The 21,227-nt window shown below is 49.1% G+C and overlaps 1 protein-coding gene across 1 annotated transcript in view; it reads right to left on the bottom strand.

The window, feature by feature from the left end:
- Positions 1-21,227, bottom strand: part of DNAH17 (dynein axonemal heavy chain 17) — a 15,539,113-nt gene that overhangs the window by 10,568,046 nt on the left and 4,949,840 nt on the right. The window lies entirely within an intron of this gene.

Genomic DNA, 21,227 nt, shown 5'->3' with positions numbered 1-21,227 from the left:
TTTTGTCAAACGCATAGACATTCATTAAATATAGAAACAGTTAATGTCAGGATAATAGATAATAGAGCTTTTTTCATGTCATTTTCAAAGAAACTGTCTTAGAAATACAGGCGTCCCACACACCCAATCATCCCAACAAGATACACACTCAGTTGCAGACCATAAATAAATACCAATCAGTCATACTCAGTCATTACAACATTATCACACAAGTTACTACTTGTGTAACGATATATCTGTAAGAGACTTTAGTTAGTGATAGATTCCTTACCTTAGAATATCCCCAGGCGTCAGACTGGATCCGGAAACTTTTGCGTAGCAGTACCCTTGCGCGTCGGTAGGCGTCGTCTGCGGCTCCGCGTCCGTCGTCAGCGTCGTGGGCGCCGTGATGACGTCGTCGGAGTACTTAGACGCCGCCTCCGCGTGCTGACGTCAGTTTTTAGCCACAGCTTTTCCGTGCCAGAAGTGCAGAGCCATGACAAAAACCAACACTGGTGCCATGAAACTAGGGCCTTGAAAGGGGATGACCTTAACCCTAGATATCGGTTCGCAGAACGGGGAGGATGGGTGGGTCGGTAAGGAATCTATCACTAACTAATGTCTCTTACAGATATATCGTTACACAAGTAGTAACTTGTGCATCTGAAAGAGACACGTTAGTGATAGATTCCTTACCTTAGAATAGATACCCCAGCAATACCATCCCCGTGGTGGTGGGTCTGCGAACCAATAATCACACCAGAAAGTCCTGGAGGACGGAACGGCCAAAGTAGCCGTCCCTCCGGACTTGACTGTCCAGGCAATAGTGTCTTGTAAACGTGTGCAGTGAGGCCCACGTAGCTGCCTGGCAAATGTCCTGCAAGGGCACACCGCGGCCCAAGGCAGTAGTAGTGGCAGTGGCTCGAGTGGAATGAGCCCTCAGCCCAACAGGGGGTTCCTTCTTAGCCAAGGAGTAACACGCCAGGATGCACAAGATAATCCACCGGGAGATGGTCCGCTTGTGCACCGCTTTCCCTTTCTTAGCGCCCGCGTACCCAACAAAGAGTTGATCATCCACCCGGAGTTGTTGTGTGCGATTCAGATAAAATGAGAGCGCACGTTTTGGGTCCAGACGGTGGAGCCTCTCCTCCTCTCTCGAGGGGTGCGGAGGTGTAAAGAAGGTGGGCAACGTGATGGATTGCCCAATGTGGAAGGCCGTGACTACCTTGGGTAGGAAGGAGGGCCTAGTCCGTAACACAACTTTGTCCGGATGGACTGAAAGGAAAGGAGGCTTACAAGAGAGTGCCTGGAGCTCACTCACTCTCCTGGCAGAGGTGATGGCTACCAGGAAGGCAGTCTTCAAAGAAAGAAGGCGAAGAGGACAGTTGTGAAGTGACTCAAAGGGAGCGCACATCAGAAACGTAAGAACCAGGTTCAAGTCCCACTGAGGCATCACGAAGGGAACAGGAGGAAACGTATGAGTGATGCCCTTCAGGAATCGATTAACGATAGGGGACTTGAACAAAGAAGGTTGGTCAGGCAGCCTCAGGAAGGCTGAAAGAGGTGAAAGATAGCCCTTGACAGTGCCCAGAGCAGAGCCCTGCTGGGCAAGAGAGAGAAGAAAGAGGAGAACCTCAGAAAGAGGGGCATTGAGGGGATCCACAGCCTTTGCTGTGCACCATGCCACAAATCTGTTCCACCTGCAGGCGTATACCGACTTTGTGGAGGGACGCCTGGCTGCCAGAATGATGTTGCAAACTTCAGGAGGCAAGTCAAATGGCCTCAACTGTCGCCGCTCAATCTCCAAGCATGGAGGTGGAGACTGGACAGGTTCGGGTGGAGGACGGTCCCCTGCTGCTGCGACAGAAGGTCCTCCTGAAGAGGCAGACAAACCGGGGGATCGACTGACATATTGAGTAGCTCGGGATACCAGTACCTTCGTGCCCAGTCCGGAGCCACAAGGATGACTTGTGCCCGGTCGTGCTTGATCTTCTTCAGCACTCTGGGCAGAAGTGGTATAGGCGGAAAGGCGTACAACAGACAGCAGCTCCACTCGCGACGAAAAGCGCCTCCGAGCGAGTGCCGCCTTTGAAATTCCAACGCGCAGAACTGATGACATTGCGCGTTCTCTTCGGTGGCGAATAGATCTAAAAAAGGCTCTCCCCATCGCAGAAAGAGGCCTTGCGCCACGTCCGAGTTCAGACGCCATTCGTGATACATCGAGCACCGACGGCTGAGTTAGTCCTCCCTGGCGTTCAGAGAACCTGGCAGGTGTTGAGCCATCAGAGTCACGCCCTGATGTTCCAGCCATTGCCAGAGGCGCAGAGCCTCCTGGCAGAGGGTCCACGACCCCACCCGCCCTGTTTGTTGCAGTACCACATAGCGGTGGTGTTGTCCGTGAACACTTGCACTACACTCCCTCGGACAGACGGGAGGAATGCCTTCAGTGGTAGATGAATCGCCCGTAGCTCCAGCAGGTTGATATGGAGCCGGGACTCCGCCGGAGACCAGAGGCCTCTGATCTCCACCTCTCCCAAGCGGCCTCCCCAGCCCAGGAGGGACGCGTCCGTCACAACTACGTGCTTCAGTTGGGGAAGGGAGAGGGATCTGCCGTTGACCCAATCGCGATCTGTGAGCCACCACTGCAGCTGTCTCGCAGTGCCCTCCGAGATCAGGACATGGTCGGACAGGTTGCCCTGATGCTGGGCCCACTGAAACTTCAAGTCCCACTGCAGAGCCGGCATCCGCCACCGTGCGTGATGCACCAGAAGGATGCAGGAGGCCATCAGCCCCAGAAGCCGCAGCATTAACCTGACTGAAACTCAGGATAAAGGCCTGAAGATCGGAATCAGAGCCTGTATATCCCTGACCCGAAACTGCGCCGAGTCGAGAACCGCTCCGATGAAAAGGAGCTTCTGAGAGGGGCACAGGTGTGACTTCGGCACATTGATGGAAAATCCCAGCTGGTGCCGTTGTCTGGAGGTGGCTGACGACTGTCTGGGGCGAGCCCGCCTTCAACAAATAGTCATCGAGGTAGGGGAAGACTGACACCCCTAACCTGCGCAGATGAGCTGCGACCACCGCCATCACCTTCGTGAACACCCGTGGGGCGCTGGTAAGGCCGAAGGGGAGCACGGTAAACTGAAAGTGCTCGTGGCCTACCGTGAACCGCAGGTAACGCCGGTGGGCCGGCAGGACGGGGATGTGGAAATACGCGTCCTGCAAGTCCAACGCTACCATCCAGTCTCCTGGGTCTAGGGCAGCTAAGACCTGAGCCAGTGTCAGCATTTTGAACTTCTCCTTCCGGAGAAAGCCGTTGACGTTCCTCAGATCCAAGATAGGGCGTAGGCCCCCTTTGCCCTTCTTGGGTACCAGGAAGTAGTGGGAGTAGCAACCATGTCCTACTTCTGGCCCAGGAACACGCTCGATGGCCCCCTTGGCCAAGAGGGCCGAAACTTCCTCCTGCAGGAGCCGCAAGTGATCCCCCGACATGCTGTGGTGTTGGGGTGGCATGGCTTGAGGGGTCGTCTCGAAGGGGAGGGAGTAGCCCCTTCGGACGATCTGCAGCACCCACCTGTCCGAAGTGACAGTGCGCCAGTGAGAAAGGTGATGGCGAACCCTGCCTCCCACTGGCATCACATGGGCCGAAAAGCACGGACTAGGAGGGCTTAGAGGTGGATGCCGTGGGGGCAGGTGTGGACTGACTCCGCCTGGGTCCCCGACCGCCTCCACGGCGGTTACCTCGGCCGCCGCCGCGCTGGACGACAGTTTGCGGCGAGTGGCTGGCGGCACGTGTGGGGGCGCCCCTTCCCTGGCCACGAAAGGAGCGAAAGGCACCCGTTTGCTGACACGGGCCGAGAGGCCCAAGGACTTGGCCGTAGCCCTGGAGTCCTAAAAGCGCTCAAGCGCGTGGTCTGCCTTGTCGCCAAAGAGGCGACGGCCATTGAACGGCATGTCCATAAGAGTGTTTTGGACGTCTGCCGAAAAATTGGCGGATCTCAGCCAGGCGTGGTGTCGTACCGCCACCGTCGTAGCCATCGCTCTGCCCAGCGAGCCAGTAGTATCCAGCCCACACCTGATGGAATACTTGGCTGCGTCCCGGCCCTCCTTAAGGGCTTGGCTGAGTTTGGCCCGTACCTCCAACGGGCACTCTGGCAGCACTTCCGCCACCGTCTCCCACAGAGAGTGGGTGTAGCGGCCCAAGAGGCATGCGGTGTTGGAAGACCGCAGTCCCAAACTAAGGGACGAGAAGATCTTCTTGTCATAGTTCTCGTACCTCTTGGATTCCCTGTCCGGCGGGGCCGTCGGGAATGCGGTCTGGGAATGAAAGGCCTGGATGACCAGACTCTCGGGGGTGGGGTGGAAGGACAGGAAACATGGGTCGCCCGGAGCCGGGCGGTGGCGTCAGGCCACGTTCCTATCTACGGGCGAACCCGTAGCGGGCCTGGACCAAGTGCCCAAAAGAACGTCCGTCAAGGCCTCATTAAACGGCAGCAGAGGCTCCATGGAGCATGACTCATGGCAGGACCTCAGTGAGGAGGTTAGTCCTCACGGCCGCGATGGGGAGCTCAAGGCCCAAGGCCTTGGCAGCCCTCGTCAGCACCACACCATAGGTAGCTCCCTCCTCCGAAGCCACGGTAGGAGGAGAGACAAACCCAGTGTCTTGAGAGGTTTCCAGGCCACTGGCCTCCCCACGGTCTCCTGCCCAGTCCATATTAGACTAACACTCCTTAGTCAGAGGGTCCTCAGACCCCTCCCAATCCTCCTCATCCCTCATCTCCTGAGATTCAGGGTCGTAATTGTATGAGGTCGGCTCATAGAAGCAAAAATCTCCAAACGGCGTAGAGAGCAGCGCCAATAGGTGCTGTCCCGACGTCGGAACCGAATGAAAGGAGGCATCGGGGACGGCGCCGCCCGAGGACGGCGCCGGAGGAGACACCACACGGACCGACGCCGGGGGGGTCGTAAGGTCCACCGTTGATGATCCAGAGCCCGATGAAGGTCCAGCGGCACCCTGCGGCGCCGGGCCCGAAGGCGCCGACGGCGCCAGTGCCGCTGTACCCTGCGGTGCCGGGCCCGAGGGCAACGGCGGTGTCGCGATCGTGGGGCCCTGCGGCGCCGGGCCCGAAGGCGCCGGCGGCGTCGGGGTCGAAGCACCCAACGGCGTCGGGGTCGAAGCCCCTGACCCACTAGGGCCCCCAGACGGGTTCGCTGGGCCCGAAGGCGCCGCGGAGCCCGTCGGAGGAGAAAGGGACCTCATGGCCATGAGGAAACGCTCAATCTCCTCCGACGTCGCGTTCAGCCCAGGGACCGGAGGGTATGGGGCCGGACGCGGCGCCCGCGACTCCCGAGGAGCCGGTTGGGCGGTGTCACCCGAACCCCCGGCTGCATCGTGCGAGCGTCGGGGGGAGTCAGAAGAGCGATGATGTCTCTTCGACTTCTTATGCTTCTTACCTGACGACTTGGACCCGGAGGAGTGGTGCCGACTCCCGGAGTTGTGACGGCTCCGTCCCCGCGACCTGTCCCTCTGAGGTTCCGTGACGGTTCCGTGACGACTTGAACCCGTGTTTTTAAGTTTGTCGGAAATACATAAAAATGGTATCAGTGAACCGCAAATGATCCATTTAGTATATCCTAGTGTTTTCGCTACGCTACGAGCAAGAGCACTCCTTCCATTGACACATTTCTGATATACACACGGCATCCATCTTAGATCGTGGCCGCCATTTTGTGTTTCCTTGCCCTCACATATGCAATAGCCTCTGATCATTTCATTCACTTCACTTTGATTAAAGACACGTAGCCTTAGCCGGAGATTCACCTCTTACGTGACACGTGCACCTTAAACCAGATCACGCTGTAGCTGCATGACTCGACAAAGGCTGCCTCCTCTGCCCGAGGCCAGTCCTGCCAAACTGGTCTTCGTGTCCATTGTACCTGATCATGATTAGGCGGCCGAAGCCGGTAGCCTTGCCCATTTACAACCCACAAACATCTCTTATCCCGTTTTCTATCTTCTGCACCTGGCTCTGCTCCTTTTCCTTCTGGGCCTTTATTAGGGGGAGGTAACGAACTTTACGATGAGGCGGTCCGGGTCTTGAATGCAATATTGACAAGGGATTGTGATGGACTGGTGGGAACCCCTCTTCGTGATGTTTGGTATCAGATATTATCGACAGTTCCTGTGTAACGCCAAATATTTATTGTTTAGAGACACAAAAGGTTTGGGAATGTACCGACATGTGAAATATTTGCCTAGAGCACAATTTTTAGTATATAAGGAGCAACCCACTTTGTACAAATCGAACAGTCTCCTAGATTCTGCCCGTGTGTAGATTCTGTGACTTCTGTGTCCCTGCAGTAATAAACCTTTGGTCTTTGACGCCACCATCGAGAAGCCCGTGTTTCTGTTCATTTGTGCACCAAGGCAGGTGGGACTCCGGGGTCTTTGGGTGTTGTACCCTGACACCTCTGGACGGAACCAAAAAGTCCAGAACTCCAATTGGCGCCCAACGTGGGGCGACGTCATTCGGTACCGGTCCAAAAGCCTGAAGAGTTCGAGAAGCTTCGTGTGAAGATTCCTGAGGGAGGCGCCCCACTTCATCGATCCCGGCATATCGCAAAAGTGGCCCTGAAGTTCTCTTCCACGAGGGTTCCCGTTCAGGACGGCTGCAGTGGGCCGTTGCCTTGACCGTCGCCCTGTCTTGGACCCGAAGTGGTGCAGTCCTTAGTACAGCGAAACGTGACGGGTTTCTCCTTGGTGACGTCTTCAGTGACTCAGTTAAGTATTTAGTGATAGCTAGCTGGTTATTTTTGTGAGGATTGTTAAAAATCCTTGATCGGTTCTTGGTTTGGTTTGGTTTTTGTAAGATTATCTTTGGTTGTTCTAGTTACGATAATCTATTTGGTTTAGTTTTGGGTATCGATACATCAGTTCGTTTTTGGTAGGCCTAAGTTCTTGGTTCGAGTGCACATATTTGTTCCGTGTTTTGTTTGTTTTGTGTTCCGGACTGAAAATGGTAAGTCGGAAAATGTTGTCTTGTTTTAGTTGCAACCGTGACTCACAATTAGAGGATTCCTGTCTGGTTCCTCCGATTGGGACTCCCCTATATGACCTATATTGCAAGTATGGTGTGGGTCCTATAACTTATAATGAGATATGGGTCCGTTATTGTAAGAAGGATGGTGTCCTTAGTTGGCCACTGCATGGTAGTTTTGAACAAGAGATTCTCGACAATTTAGAAGAGAAATTGTTTAGGAAGAAAGCCCGGCCGGCAATGTTTGACTCTTTTCGTTATTGGCGGAAAGAATCCAAACAGAGAGAAATGAAAAGGTTGAAGAAAGAGCAAAAAGAACTAGAAGAGTTAACTCTAGAACAAGCGACTAAGCAGTTGCAGGCTGACGAGTGTGAGAAAGCCATAGATGTAGCCATTAGAGAGCGTAACTTAGCGATTGACAAGTGCTATCCTGCCTTGCCATCGAAAATGGCTAAGATACTGGAGGATTCCGAAAACGATCCTCTGCTATCTTATCTGTTACGGTCGCCTCCACCGTACGCACAAGGTGCTGCGGCTCCACTGATCCCGAATGTTCAATTGCCGGTTGCTGGACAACCTGGTGTTCCTGTTCCTCAGAATCAAGTTCCTATACCTCCTGTGGTGAATGTAAATGTTCCTACAGCTCCTCCTCTTCCTACACTGCCAACCCCTATACCTACCCCTGTACCTACTGCTCCAGAAACTATTTTCCTCGATACTCCTACTGCTTCCTCATCTATTCCTACCTCCACTGCATTCTCTATGTCTGCGAGTGTACTAACTCCACTTTCTGTTCGTCGAAGAATCACTGATTCTGTTACTAATATGCTGTCGCCTATATATAAAACCTTGATTAAGACTCCTACTCCTGACTCTGTTCAGAGACGGAGTCAGCTTCCAAGTACTGAAGAACGGGGAGTTTTAGACTCCACGGCTCTCAGATGGATTACGAAAGTTAGAAGATATAGTACGAGAGATGTGTTAGAGACATTTATGCAATGGGGAGAACCAACGCAACGATACGTCTTTGATGAGATGTGCTCGTTGTTGCGTGAGGAAATAGAAGAAGACGATGTCGAATCAGATTTGGAAGATTTAATTAAAGTTCAAAAGGAGTTTGCGGCAGGAATGATAGTGGGCGATAATATAAAGGAAGCGATGGAACTTATTTTGAGTTTTAGGAATGATCCATCTCTTCGTTCACCGAGAGATTTAGAGAAAGGTAAAATGAAGCTAAGTCGCCAATATCCTATGAGGGAGGTTCCTCCAATTTGGCGCGAAGCTGTGCAAGCTGACGCACCGAATGGTGTTGTAGCTGCTCCAGCACAGTTCCAACGAGTGTGGATACACATTCCATGGAAGCGAGCAGAAGTGTTAGCAGTGAAACAGGCCTTGCCAGATCCACGTAAGAATCCAGCCGGATATTACAAGGAATTAACACAGACAGTTGAGGCTTGTATAATGAACTTAGCCGACATTGATATGTTGTTTGGTAATGTAGTTCCACAACCAGTGTGGGCTAAAATTCGTAGAGAGGATCATCAGGCTGCTTTAGGTGGTGATTGGGCAGCTATCACTGCAGCAGATGCTCAACAAATAGGTGGTGCGAAACCTGAACCTTTGATCGCTAATCTGCCAGGTAGAATAATTGATCTAATGAAGACTCTGATGCCAGCATTGCGTGTTAATTGGGATAAATTATCCGCATGCAAGCAGAAGAAAGACGAAAGTGTCTCCGACTTCTTCACGAGGTTCGAAGAGACTTTTGTGGATCATAGTGGTCAGGACATGAGCACTGAAGGAGGACAGAGATTGTTTGTCGATAAATTTGTGCATAATTTGTTACCCGAATTATGCAATAAATTGAAAGACTCAGAAAGTGCGTGGGCTGTATCTACGACAGCGCAAATACTTGCGACTGCACAGTACTATGAAAATAGGGATAAAGAGGAAAAGGAGAAATCAGAGAAGAAAACGAAAGATTTAAAGACTAAAGTTCTTTTACAGCAGGCGTATCCGCCTCGCACGAATCAGACTAATATGCAACAGAATTCGTATCAAAAGACAGATTATAATTCGACCAGGCCTCAATATCAGTGGAATCAGTGCGCGTACTGTAAGAAAGAGGGTCACTATAAAAATGAATGTCCGATTTTAGCGCAAAATAATGCGGCAGCAGCTCAGAGAGGTCGTGGTGGTTATGCGCAGAATTCTAGAGGACGAGGACGAGGTGCTATGCCTCCACAAACGAATGATCGTCCTTCCAATCACTTTGATCAGAGAAATGGACAATCTGTTCAGCAAAATAGATCTCAGCAATATCTTGTTGAAGATTATTGTGAAGTAGAAGAGGGATTTCAACAAAATGGGTACTAGGACAGCCATGGACAGAGAGAGGGAGTAGTATCAGTTCCAGTGGATCAGAGTGGGCCTTATGTCGCAGTAGCAACATCAGGTGTAGTCGAACCGTTTCTGTTGGATACTGGTGCCGCAAAAAGTTCTATCATGCATGCGAAACTCCCTGGCGCACCTTTGTCTGGCTCAACAAATGTTTCCGTAGGTTTTTCAGGCGCCCCTGTGTACAACCCGATATCTGGTCTTTTGTCTATTTCTGTTGGACCGTGTCAATTGAAAGCACCCTTAATTTTGACGACAGGTTGTAATGAAAATTTGCTTGGTTTAGATTTGTTAAAACGACTATATGCGACATTGTACTGTTCTCCGGAAGGAGTACAGCTTACATTGGGTAAAAATATCACCTCTCCGATGTACTTGTCAATGGACGCACTCCCGCCGGAGCTACGTTCACTCCCTGATTCTCTTTGGGCGACTGGTCCCAATGATGTAGGTCTCCTAGAGATTCCACCGTATGTAGTAACTTTGAAAGCGAATGTGAAATTTCCAAGAATTCCCCAATATAAAATATCGAATGAAGGTGAGCGTGCACTCTTATTGATTGTGCAAGATTTAATTAAGAAGGGTGTAGTTGAGGAAACTAGAGGAAATGTCTGTAACAGTCCTGTATTACCGATTCTGAAGCGAACTGACCCTACAAAACCTTCAGTTTATAGGTTTGTCATAGACCTTAGAGAAGTTAATAAGATTGTAATTCCGCAGTTTCCTGTAGTGCCAGACATTACTGCCTTGCTAACATTGATTCCCGCTACAGCCAATTGGTTCTCAGTCATCGACTTGAAGAATGCCTTTTTCAGCATTCCGATAGCCGAGGAAAGCAGAGATATTTTTGGCTTCTGTTTAGGAGGTCGCAGTTTCAGATTTAAACGCGCTCCACAAGGCTACTGTGAAAGTCCATCTATTTACAGTCAAGCTTTAAAAAGTCAGCTAGATTCTTTTGTCCTTCCTCCAGGTTCTGCCCTAGTACAGTACGTAGATGATCTTTTGGTGGCTGCCGATGACAAGGAAACTTGCAAGGCAGCTACAATTTCACTATTGCATCATTTGTCTAATTTGAATCATAAGGTGTCACCTTCCAAAATGCAATATTGCTGCCAAGAAGTAACCTACTTAGGTCACCTCTTATCAAAGGAGGGAAGGAAGTTGACCCCAGAAAGAATAAAAGCAATTACGCAGATGAGTGTTCCACGCACACAGAGGGAAGTACGTGCCTTTCTAGGTATTACCTCCTACTGTAGGCAGTGGATCCCAAATTTTTCACTTTTAGCAAAGCCATTGGTAGCTTTGACTGGGAAAAATGTTTCGAGTCCGGTGCCATGGTCTGATGAATGTCAAAAGAGTTTTGCTGAATTACGAAAAGCATTGTGTTCAGCTCCTGTATTGGGCACACCTGATTACAGTAAGCCATTCACGCTCTACGTTCACGAAAGAGAAGGTTGCGCGTTGAGTGTCTTGACACAGAAGTTTGGTGATAAACAACGCCCTTGTGCGTATTTCTCATCAACATTAGATCCGGTAGCTAGAGCATTGCCTAGTTGTTTGAGGGCTACAGCGGCAGCTGCAGCTTCCATTCGACAATCTGCTGGTTTGGTGATGAACAATATGCTAGTGGTCATGGTTCCTCATGCAGTGGACACACTCATGAACCGAACGAAGACACAACACCTTACTAGTGCGAGATTATCTGGTTACGAGCTGACGTTATTAGCGAGTCATATTCAGATCAAAAGATGCAATGTATTGAATCCAGCAACATTGTTGCCGACTGATCAAGAGTCGAGTGATTCTGAGCCACATGACTGTTATTTCAAAACGGAGGAAGAGACAAAAGGTCGTATCGACTTGAGGGATACTCCTCTGTCCGACCCAGATGGTACGCTGTATGTGGACGGGTCATGTTTTAAATTGGAGAATGGTGATGTGACTGCTGCCTACGCGGTAACGACTTTGAAGACGATTGTGGAGACTGCAAGAGTGAGTCAGAATTCTGCCCAAGCTGCAGAGTTAATAGCTCTTACGAGAGCGTGTGTTTTAGCTGAGGGAAAGAGAGTGAATGTGTTTACAGATAGTCAGTACGCATTTGGCGTGGCCCATAGTTTTGGCCGGTTGTGGAGAGAAAGGGGTTTCATTACGTCCCATGGGACTAAGATTCAACATGGTCAGCTAGTTAACGACTTGTTAGAATCTCTAACCTTACCGACTGAAGTTGCGATTGTGAAGTGCAGTGCTCATAAAGCAATCACGGATGATGTTGGTCGGGGAAATGCCTTTGCTGATGAAACCGCTAAACAGACAGCTAGAGACATGATGAGTAGAATGTATGTTGCTACGTCTGCAAGATGGATTGCTGAGTCTGGAATGTGTGAGGACACAATGGAAAGTGTGAAAGAGATTCAGAAAGAAGCGACTGAGAAAGAGAAACGCGTATGGAGAGAAAGTACGGGCAAATTGGACTCGAATGGATGTTGGATCGATTTGACAGAACAGCAGCGTTGGATGTTGCCTGATGCGTATGTGCTTGCAGTAGTGACGATGGCGCATGGAGTGGCGCACATAAGTTCTAAAGGGATATGTAAGATGTTAGCTCCGGTTTGGAAGAATGAGGGAATCAGTAAGTGTGCAGAGAGAGTGGTGAAAAATTGTATGGTGTGCTTGATGCATAATCCTGGCAAGGGAACTCCAACTCCAGCTGGTCATTTCGCTCCTCCTTCCTGCCCCTTTGAAGTAATACAGTTAGACTTCATTCACATGGAACGCTGCAACAATTTAAAATACGTCCTGGTGGTAGTTTGTGCTTTTTCCAGGTGGATAGAAGCATACCCACTAAAGGACAACACTGCTTTATCAACTGCCAAAATTCTTCTCAAAGAATTTTTTCCTAGGTACGGAATGCCACGGATTGTATGGTCAGATAACGGAAGTGAGTTTATAGGGAAAGTTATGCAGAGTGTGTGTGCTGGTCTAGGATTGAAACAAAAATTTCATAGTGCGAACCATCCCCAGTCTGCTGGTTTAGTCGAGGGTTACAATGGCACCCTCAAGCTTAAAATAGCCAAAATTCAAGCATCCACAGGTTTGGCTTGGCCAGACGCACTTCCTTTGGCCTTGTTATCAACGAGAGCAACAGTGCATTCTAGAATAGGGCTTTCTCCATATGAGATTGTATTTGGCCGCCCGGCAAATGTCTGGGGTGTGCCAAGGCCTAAACAATTTTGCTCCATTGAATATCCTATGTTGATAGACTACCTTTACGACTTGACTGCTAAATTAAGTCTTATTCATCAACAGGTTTTTGATGCACTACCAAAGCCTCCGGAGAGTCCAGGGCATCAACTGAAACCGGGTGACTTCATTGTGGTCCGGAACTTCGCGAGGACAAAGAATCTTCAGCCTCGCTACATCGGCCCTTTCCAAATCCTACTGGCAACGAGGACAGCTGTACGTGTTGCTGGCCGCAAGCACTGGATCCACGCTTCTCACGTAAAGCGTGTTCCACTGCCGCTGCCCTACGACGACTGGGTGAAGAAGGGAATTGGTGCCTCCGAATCTGAAATAACTCCAAAATTTGTCCCTTTCAGCGACGCCGATTTGATTTCTGACACTTTGAAACGTGACTCTCCTCTTGAAAAGACTACTTTGAACATTGAACATTTGTCTCCAGCATCAAAAGAAACTTTGCCATCTGCGAACGTAAACTCTGCAACAGCTGCTAGTGATACACTATTTTCCGATCAAACAGTACCAGCAAGGAAAAGATACAACCTTAGAAGCCATAAAACGAACTAATAAAGCAGGCAACTGCATATTGTGATTTTGATATTTATATACATTGGACTTTTTTGCTTTTCAGCCAGGAAGTTTGCTATTGTTTATTGTTTTTAATAAATTGCCTTGCCGTCTGGGTAGCCGTAGGGTCGTGGCTGTGTGCCTAGTTTGAATTTGCAGGGGTCTGACACAAGGTCGATCTTTCTGTTGGTTCTGGGAACTCCCAGGGCTGATAGAGGCATTTTCATCTACGTACACATCATCAGTGGTCGCGAGCGGATTGTAGAAGATGGAACTTCCTGCGCTGCAACGAAAGAATGTGATTTACGTTCGCAGAAACAGACTTAATAGAATTCTTCACAGCAAATGTTTCTTGATGCAATGTGCCATTACATTTTTGATTGTTTTAGCAACATTGGTGGGTGGAATTGTCTTTAGCATAAATTTGATTTTTGTGCCAGTTTCTACAGTGCCTCCCCTTGATCCAGCTATTTCTACTGTTTCTTCTATACACTCTTTTCACTCGTTTCCGGAACATGAGCAAGCTCGACGCTCAGAATTCATTAATAATACTTTTGTACAGCTCTTGCACCAACACCAACTGGTAGTTAACACTACAGACTGCTGGGTGTGTGGCTTGATACCTCACACTATGGATAAAGGTATTCCCTATTTGGTTTTGCCTTACAGCTATAATGGATCATTTCAGGCCTTCCAAACCATCTTTGCTTATGCCCTTGAAACCTATCCTCCACGTCCACCACGTTCCACTAAATATAACTCTGCTAACAAAGCTTTAGTCCAGGGAATTATTGACATGGTCAAGGACGTCAATAATACTCCATCTTACCCTAGAGACGAATTGCGAGTATATTTAAGTTGGAATACTTCAGAGTATCGCCTTAGTTTAGGAGAAAGCAAGCGTAAAAGCTCAACTCCAATCTGGGTCGTACCTCACCGAGGTCAGGTCTGTTTGCAAGGTAATGGGAGAAATCCGAGAGCTCAGCTAGGGAGGAGTGAGTGCGTAGAGACTTATGTGTTTCCGGCTAACTCTTCCCCTGCCTTCCTTACTGCCAGGGGTACCTACTTCATCTGTCGAGACAGAGCTTATACATGGTTGCCTGCCGACTTCTCAGGATCATGTTATATTGCTCGATTATTGCCTCCGACATACACTGCTTCACCTGATTATCACAGAACAAGAGTAGCGAGAGGTGTCTTCAGCAAGGAAGATACCGCTGGTCAGGAAGCTGGAGACTTCTTCAAAGGCTTCCTTCCGTTCTGGGGGCCTATGGCCAATAGTAGAAACATACGTCAGCTAACACGGGTAGTTGAATCTACTATTACCGAAACTACTGGTGCCCTTAGCAATCTGACAGCTGAGCTTCAGGCGGATAGGCTCATGACATTGCAGAACCGTATGGTTCTAGATGTTATACTTGCAGATCGAGGTGGGGTAAGCAGAATGATCCAATCGAGCTGCTGTGTCTTTATTCCTAATAATGCTCCAACAGTTTACGAGGCGATCTCTAAATTGCACAAGATTTCAGACTCCATACATGTAGACAAGGGAAACTGGTCCTTCATGGAGTGGTTTTGGACTCTGATCTCAGCGTGGGGATGGAAGGTTCTAATGGTCATTGGAATCATCTTAATATTACTATTCTCATGTTGTCTGATTATCCAGTGTGGTCCTGCTCTGTGTAGTCTTTGTGCTACAACCTGTTTTAGGAAACCACCTGCGTTTGGAGAAAAGACACGAGAAAGGATGATGATACAACAACATGTCACTGACCTGATGAGCATAGAACTAGATTCAGACATAGATTGAGTAATTGCCTATGTAAGGGCAAAAGGAGGGTCTGAGGTTCCGTGACGGTTCCGTGACGACTTGAACCCGTGTTTTTAAGTTTGTCGGAAATACATAAAAATGGTATCAGTGAACCGCAAATGATCCATTTAGTATATCCTAGTGTTTTCGCTACGCTACGAGCAAGAGCACTCCTTCCATTGACACATTTCTGATATACACACGGCATCCATCTTAGATCGTGGCCGCCATTTTGTGTTTCCTTGCCCTCACATATGCAATAGCCTCTGATCATTTCATTCACTTCACTTTGATTAAAGACACGTAGCCTTAGCCGGAGATTCACCTCTTACGTGACACGTGCACCTTAAACCAGATCACGCTGTAGCTGCATGACTCGACAAAGGCTGCCTCCTCTGCCCGAGGCCAGTCCTGCCAAACTGGTCTTCGTGTCCATTGTACCTGATCATGATTAGGCGGCCGAAGCCGGTAGCCTTGCCCATTTACAACCCACAAACATCTCTTATCCCGTTTTCTATCTTCTGCACCTGGCTCTGCTCCTTTTCCTTCTGGGCCTTTATTAGGGGGAGGTAACGAACTTTACGATGAGGCGGTCCGGGTCTTGAATGCAATATTGACAAGGGATTGTGATGGACTGGTGGGAACCCCTCTTCGTGATGTTTGGTATCAGATATTATCGACAGTTCCTGTGTAACGCCAAATATTTATTGTTTAGAGACACAAAAGGTTTGGGAATGTACCGACATGTGAAATATTTGCCTAGAGCACAATTTTTAGTATATAAGGAGCAACCCACTTTGTACAAATCGAACAGTCTCCTAGATTCTGCCCGTGTGTAGATTCTGTGACTTCTGTGTCCCTGCAGTAATAAACCTTTGGTCTTTGACGCCACCATCGAGAAGCCCGTGTTTCTGTTCATTTGTGCACCAAGGCAGGTGGGACTCCGGGGTCTTTGGGTGTTGTACCCTGACACCTCTGGACGGAACCAAAAAGTCCAGAACTCCACCTCGACCTCCCGTGGGACCGGGACCTCACATGGCGAGGGGTGACTGCCGGAGTTCGAGCCACCTGCGGGACCGCTCCCGCCTGGCTTTCCTCGAAAGGGCCCAACAGTCGGAGCAGGCCTCGTCATCATGGTCGACGCCCAAACACGTCAGGCACAGGCGGTGGGGGTCCGTGACCGACATGGTACAGTCGCACTCGTCGCAATGCTAAAATCCAGGCATCCCTACGGCACCGTCGGAGTCGTACAGACTTCGAAATGGATCAAAAGATCACCAAAAACTCAGTCAAAAATTGACTAGTATAGCTGCTCTTTCCAGATCTGCGCTGGCTGGCCCGGAAAAAAGAAGAACTGACGTCAGCACGCGGAGGTGGCGTCTAAGTACTCCGGCGACGTCATCACGGCGCCCACGACGCCGACGACGGATGCGGAGCCGCAGACGACGCCTACCGACGCGCAAGGGTACTGCTACGCAAAGGTTTCCGGATCCAGTCTGACGCCTGGGGATATTCTAAGGTAAGGAATCTATCACTAACGTGTCTCTTTCAGATACTTTCATACTGGTACAACAGGGCCTACAGTCGAGATGGAAATGAGGCTGTATGAAAAAAGATATATCAGGGAAGGTGAGGTGGCAGAGACAAGATGACAATAGTTAAGCCAGAATAAAACAGCTTCTGCCGCTCACAGGAACAACATCAACGCGCGTTTCGGTGTGAGGCTCTTTCGGGCCACACCTTCATCAGGGCGATGATGTACCAAGGGGTAGGGGACACACAACGAATAGATATCTGCAAACGGGGCGGAAGATTTCACCAGGCTTTAATCATCTGTTTTTGGATGCCCGGGAAGCAAAGGCACCAGGGTACTTTGTGATTGTCAGTCAAGGGGGAAAAGTAGTAAAGGCCACCGAGGTGGTTCAAACAGTTGAGTATCGACACGCAATCGTTTGGGAGATAAGGTTCCACAGCAGGTGGAGGGTTAGTGTATCCACCAAGTTATTCTCTGAGTACTCTCAGTTGAAATTTCTATCCGTCTGCCCTGAGCAGAGGGGAATTACCGATATCCGCCTCATAGGGACCGGATCACTGCATGGTTTGTTGGTCCATCACAAAAGAGAAGTAAGGTATTTTCAAGCGGTATCGCAACCTCCAAATGGCGGGCTCTCTTGTTTTGATGCTCCGCAATTAGGCGTGCTTGACAGAATGTTAAGCTGGTACCGGTGGGGCTCACTAGATGGAGAGGAGCGACCCACGGGACGAGGACCTTGCTGACAAACCCGGGCGGCCGAAAAAAACTCCTGGAAGGCACCTAGGCAGTAGCCCTCCCTCAGGTAACTGAGCCCCTTCTCCGAGCCGCAGGCCCGACCCTTCACAACCCTCCCTCCTACACAACCCCCCCACACACACACACACGACCCCCAACACACACACAACCTCACACACACAACCCCACAAAACACACAGACAGCCCCCCACACACACAACCACACACACACACAAACGACACCCCCACACACACAACCACAACCCACACACACATCCACAACCCACACACACAACCCCACACCACACAACCCCCACACACAACCACAACCCCCCACACACAACCACAACCCCTCACACACAACCACAACAACACAAACACCCACAACCCCACACACACAAACATACAACCACACACACGCAAAACCCTACACACGCAAAACCCCACACACAACCTCCCACACACAAACCCCCACACACAACCCCCCACACACACAACCACACATACACAACCACACACACATAACCACACACACACAGCCACACACACACAGCCACACAACCCCACACACACAAACACAACTACACACACAACCACACACACAACCACACAGACAACCACAGACACACACACAACCACACACACACACAACAACACACCAGAATAGCAAAACATAGCATAGCAATACAAAACATAGCATAGCATAACAAAACATAGTATAGCATAACAAAACACAACAACACATAGCATAACAAAACACAACAAAACATAGCATAACAAAACACAAGAAAAAACAGCATAACAAAACATAGCATAGCATCAGAAAGCATAGCAAAACATAGCATAGCATCCCAAAACATAGCATAGCATAACAAAGCAAAGCATAACAAAACATAGCATAGCATAACAAAACATAGCATATGTAGGAGAGTAGGGTCTGCTTTCCTATGGTCACCCCACTTTTTGCTTTTTCATTCACTGGTTTTCGACTTAATGTGGCTGTGGGCCTGCTAATCAGACCCACAGCCCAGCTGCTCTCTCTCTAAATTCACTTATGAGACCCTGTACAGTGTACTATAGGTACCCAGGGCATAGGTGCATCCAAGGCCTACCAGGGGCTGCAGCATGTATTATGCCACCCCTGGCTGGCCACTCATATTGACACAACTGGCTGATCACTCAGCTGGGTCAAAGTCGTGTAATCACCCCTTGCTTAGATATAGTATTCCTATATCTAACCTTATATCTAGATACATATATACCTATAAGTCACTCCTATGGCAGGCCTTAACAATCCTGGAGGCAGAGTGCTTGGTTTTATGTGAGATGGTCCTATAGCATGAGCTGAGCCTGTCTGCAGCTTTCGGAACCATGTCGTTATAGCTGTTCTAGGATATTGTCATACCATATACTCTTAAGTGCATTATGAACCTTGCGGCCAAATTCTAACTCTGGTTTGACGTTATCAAAACATGTCGAGTAAGGTGTCATACGTTTTGGAATACTGCCCCCTCGCCAGTTCTGGCGACGGGGATAGCATTCCACCCTTCTAGAGGGAGAAGACATGTTGTTCCTACTATTCCTGGTTAAAGTTAACCAGAGCCTCAGCATCACAAAATGGATGCTGCTGCCACAGACACAAGTCTGACCTCATGCTGCTGGGAGTCCTTCCAGCGAGGGAGGATTGGACAATAGATTTCCTGTCTTGGGAGGTGCTAGCACCACCCCAGACAGGCTCTTGTATATTAGGGCAGGGAGGGCTGAAAGAATGGAGACACTGCCTGGGGCACACAAGGTGTCCATGCATAGTCCAGTTCAAACCGGTGCTGGGGCCCTCCAGCCCCAGCTCTGGCATGAAACTGGACAAAGGGAAAGGGGTGCAACCACCCCCTTCCCTGGTCCCAACCATAGGAGGGACCTAGCAGGTAATCCAGCCCCTAGATCTGGTATATAGGTAGGAGCTGAGTCCCAAGACTTTAGATTATCCTGACTGAAACTCTGAAACGAAACTCTGGACCTTCGACAATCTACTTTGAAAGAAGACGACTGAAGAATCTCCCTTGTGGTCATCTTGACGACGAATCTTTGAATTTCCACCGCTAGTCTGGTTGCTCCAGACTGGCCCATGCATCCCTCAAAAGAAGCAGCCCATCAGACCTTGCTGGTCGGATTAAGAAGCTAACTTCGATTCCTGCATGTGTTGCCTTTGCCAAGGCTTGTTGACTCCAATCCGGAAGCCGACACCTCCGACAGTGAGAGCCTTTGTGGGACAGTCCGTGCCTGACTCCTGGTTTTCTTCGATGCCTCCTGGTCCACGTGGCTGCAGAGACAAGCTTCACAACAGCACCTGATTGCTTCGCGACATCGCCTGGTTCCTTCCTGGTTCCTTCCTGGTCACTGGCTAGTGACCCAGACTCTGTCCCCTCTGCTTTCAGGTCCTCTCCATCCTCGATCCACCCTTGGATCCAACCGGACACTTCTCTCCTGGTCGCCTGCAGCATCTTTCTTCAAGGCTCCATAGGATTCAGCGACGAAACCTGACACACTTTGACACCTATGCACCCACTTCCTGTGGGTGAGGTAACGCGACTACTTCGGTGCTCCTGTGGGTATTGACTATCCAACTGTCTAGGTTTCAAGTAACTTTCATCAAGTCCAGTCAGAAGTGGCCTAAAAGAACTAGTTTCCATCTTTTACGTAAGCATTCATTCCCTATGGTAACTAGTGTGTGAGTAAAGACTCTGAACACGCCTCCTGTGGGCCTCCTGCTTCCTAACACTTGGTAGTACAGCGTAGCCCAAGCAATTTCCTAGGCCCTAGGCCTATTCCTTTTTCGTGTATTGGTCCTTATACCACTATTTTCGTACATGGTTTAGCGTGCCCCCAGGGCCCTACTGTATTTTGTGCAACTTATTGCATTTTAATTAAGTATCTTGTATTGTGCTTGTACCTCTGACCTCAAAAAGAGTTCAGAGGGATTGTCTAGAAATAAATACATATATATTTTATATATATCCTGTGTGGTGTCCTTTCAATTGGTATTAAAAGGGGTTACATATGGTAAAACAGCTGGCTTTACATGCCCTCTTGAGTTTAGCCTAAGACTGCTCTGTCCATGCTACCTCTAGGATAGCCGGTCTATAAGGTTGACTTTATAACCATCACCATAAGGGTTGTTTGGACTGGTGCAAGATGCTCACTAGAATAGTAAACATCATATACCAGGTAAACTTCTCACAGCATAGAATAACAAAACATAGCATAGCCTAACAAAACATAGCATAACATGGGATATAAAATATGTTTCTCGAACCGCATAGGCACGAAAAGAGGTGGAGGTGTGGCTGTCATATTTAAAGAACAGCTTACACTAACATCCTCGGCCCCTACCATGATTCAGGGAATTGAGGGGCTACACTTTTGCTTTCAGGTAAGCCCTCAGCTTTCTTTAGCGGGATTAGTGATCTACCTCCCACCTGGCGGTGAGGATCCCAATTTGTCAACTCTGATGGAGACAATTGTTCAGACCTCCCTCCTCCATCCTCAATTCATTGTGGTCGGGGATTTTAACATTCACATGGACAAAGCGGACTGCGCTCTTGCAGAGTTGTTGAGATCCACACTAAATACAGCCACATTGAGACTGATTAATGATGGCCCCACACACAGAGCAGGTCACACGCTTGACCTAATTTTTTCCAATATTAATGACATAAAGGCGGAGGCACCTCTACCGTTAGTCTGGTCAGACCACTCATTGATCCCATTTACATTAAATATAGCTATGGACAGTCCTGCTTCAAGCAAATGCTCTTTTATGAAGAGACAATGGAAAAAGCTTGTCCCTGATATCATGGGCTCTGTTTTGGCTCAGAATATTCCCTCTCTCACGTCAAATGCTAATTTGGACGCACAGCTATTTAATGACTGG

The sequence above is a fragment of the Lissotriton vulgaris genome, chromosome 7 (assembly GCF_964263255.1).
Source record: "Lissotriton vulgaris chromosome 7, aLisVul1.2, whole genome shotgun sequence".
Classification (NCBI taxonomy): Eukaryota; Metazoa; Chordata; class Amphibia; order Caudata; family Salamandridae; genus Lissotriton; species Lissotriton vulgaris.
Note: the sequence above shows the minus strand (reverse complement) of the source record. Positions and strands in the feature narration are given on the sequence as shown.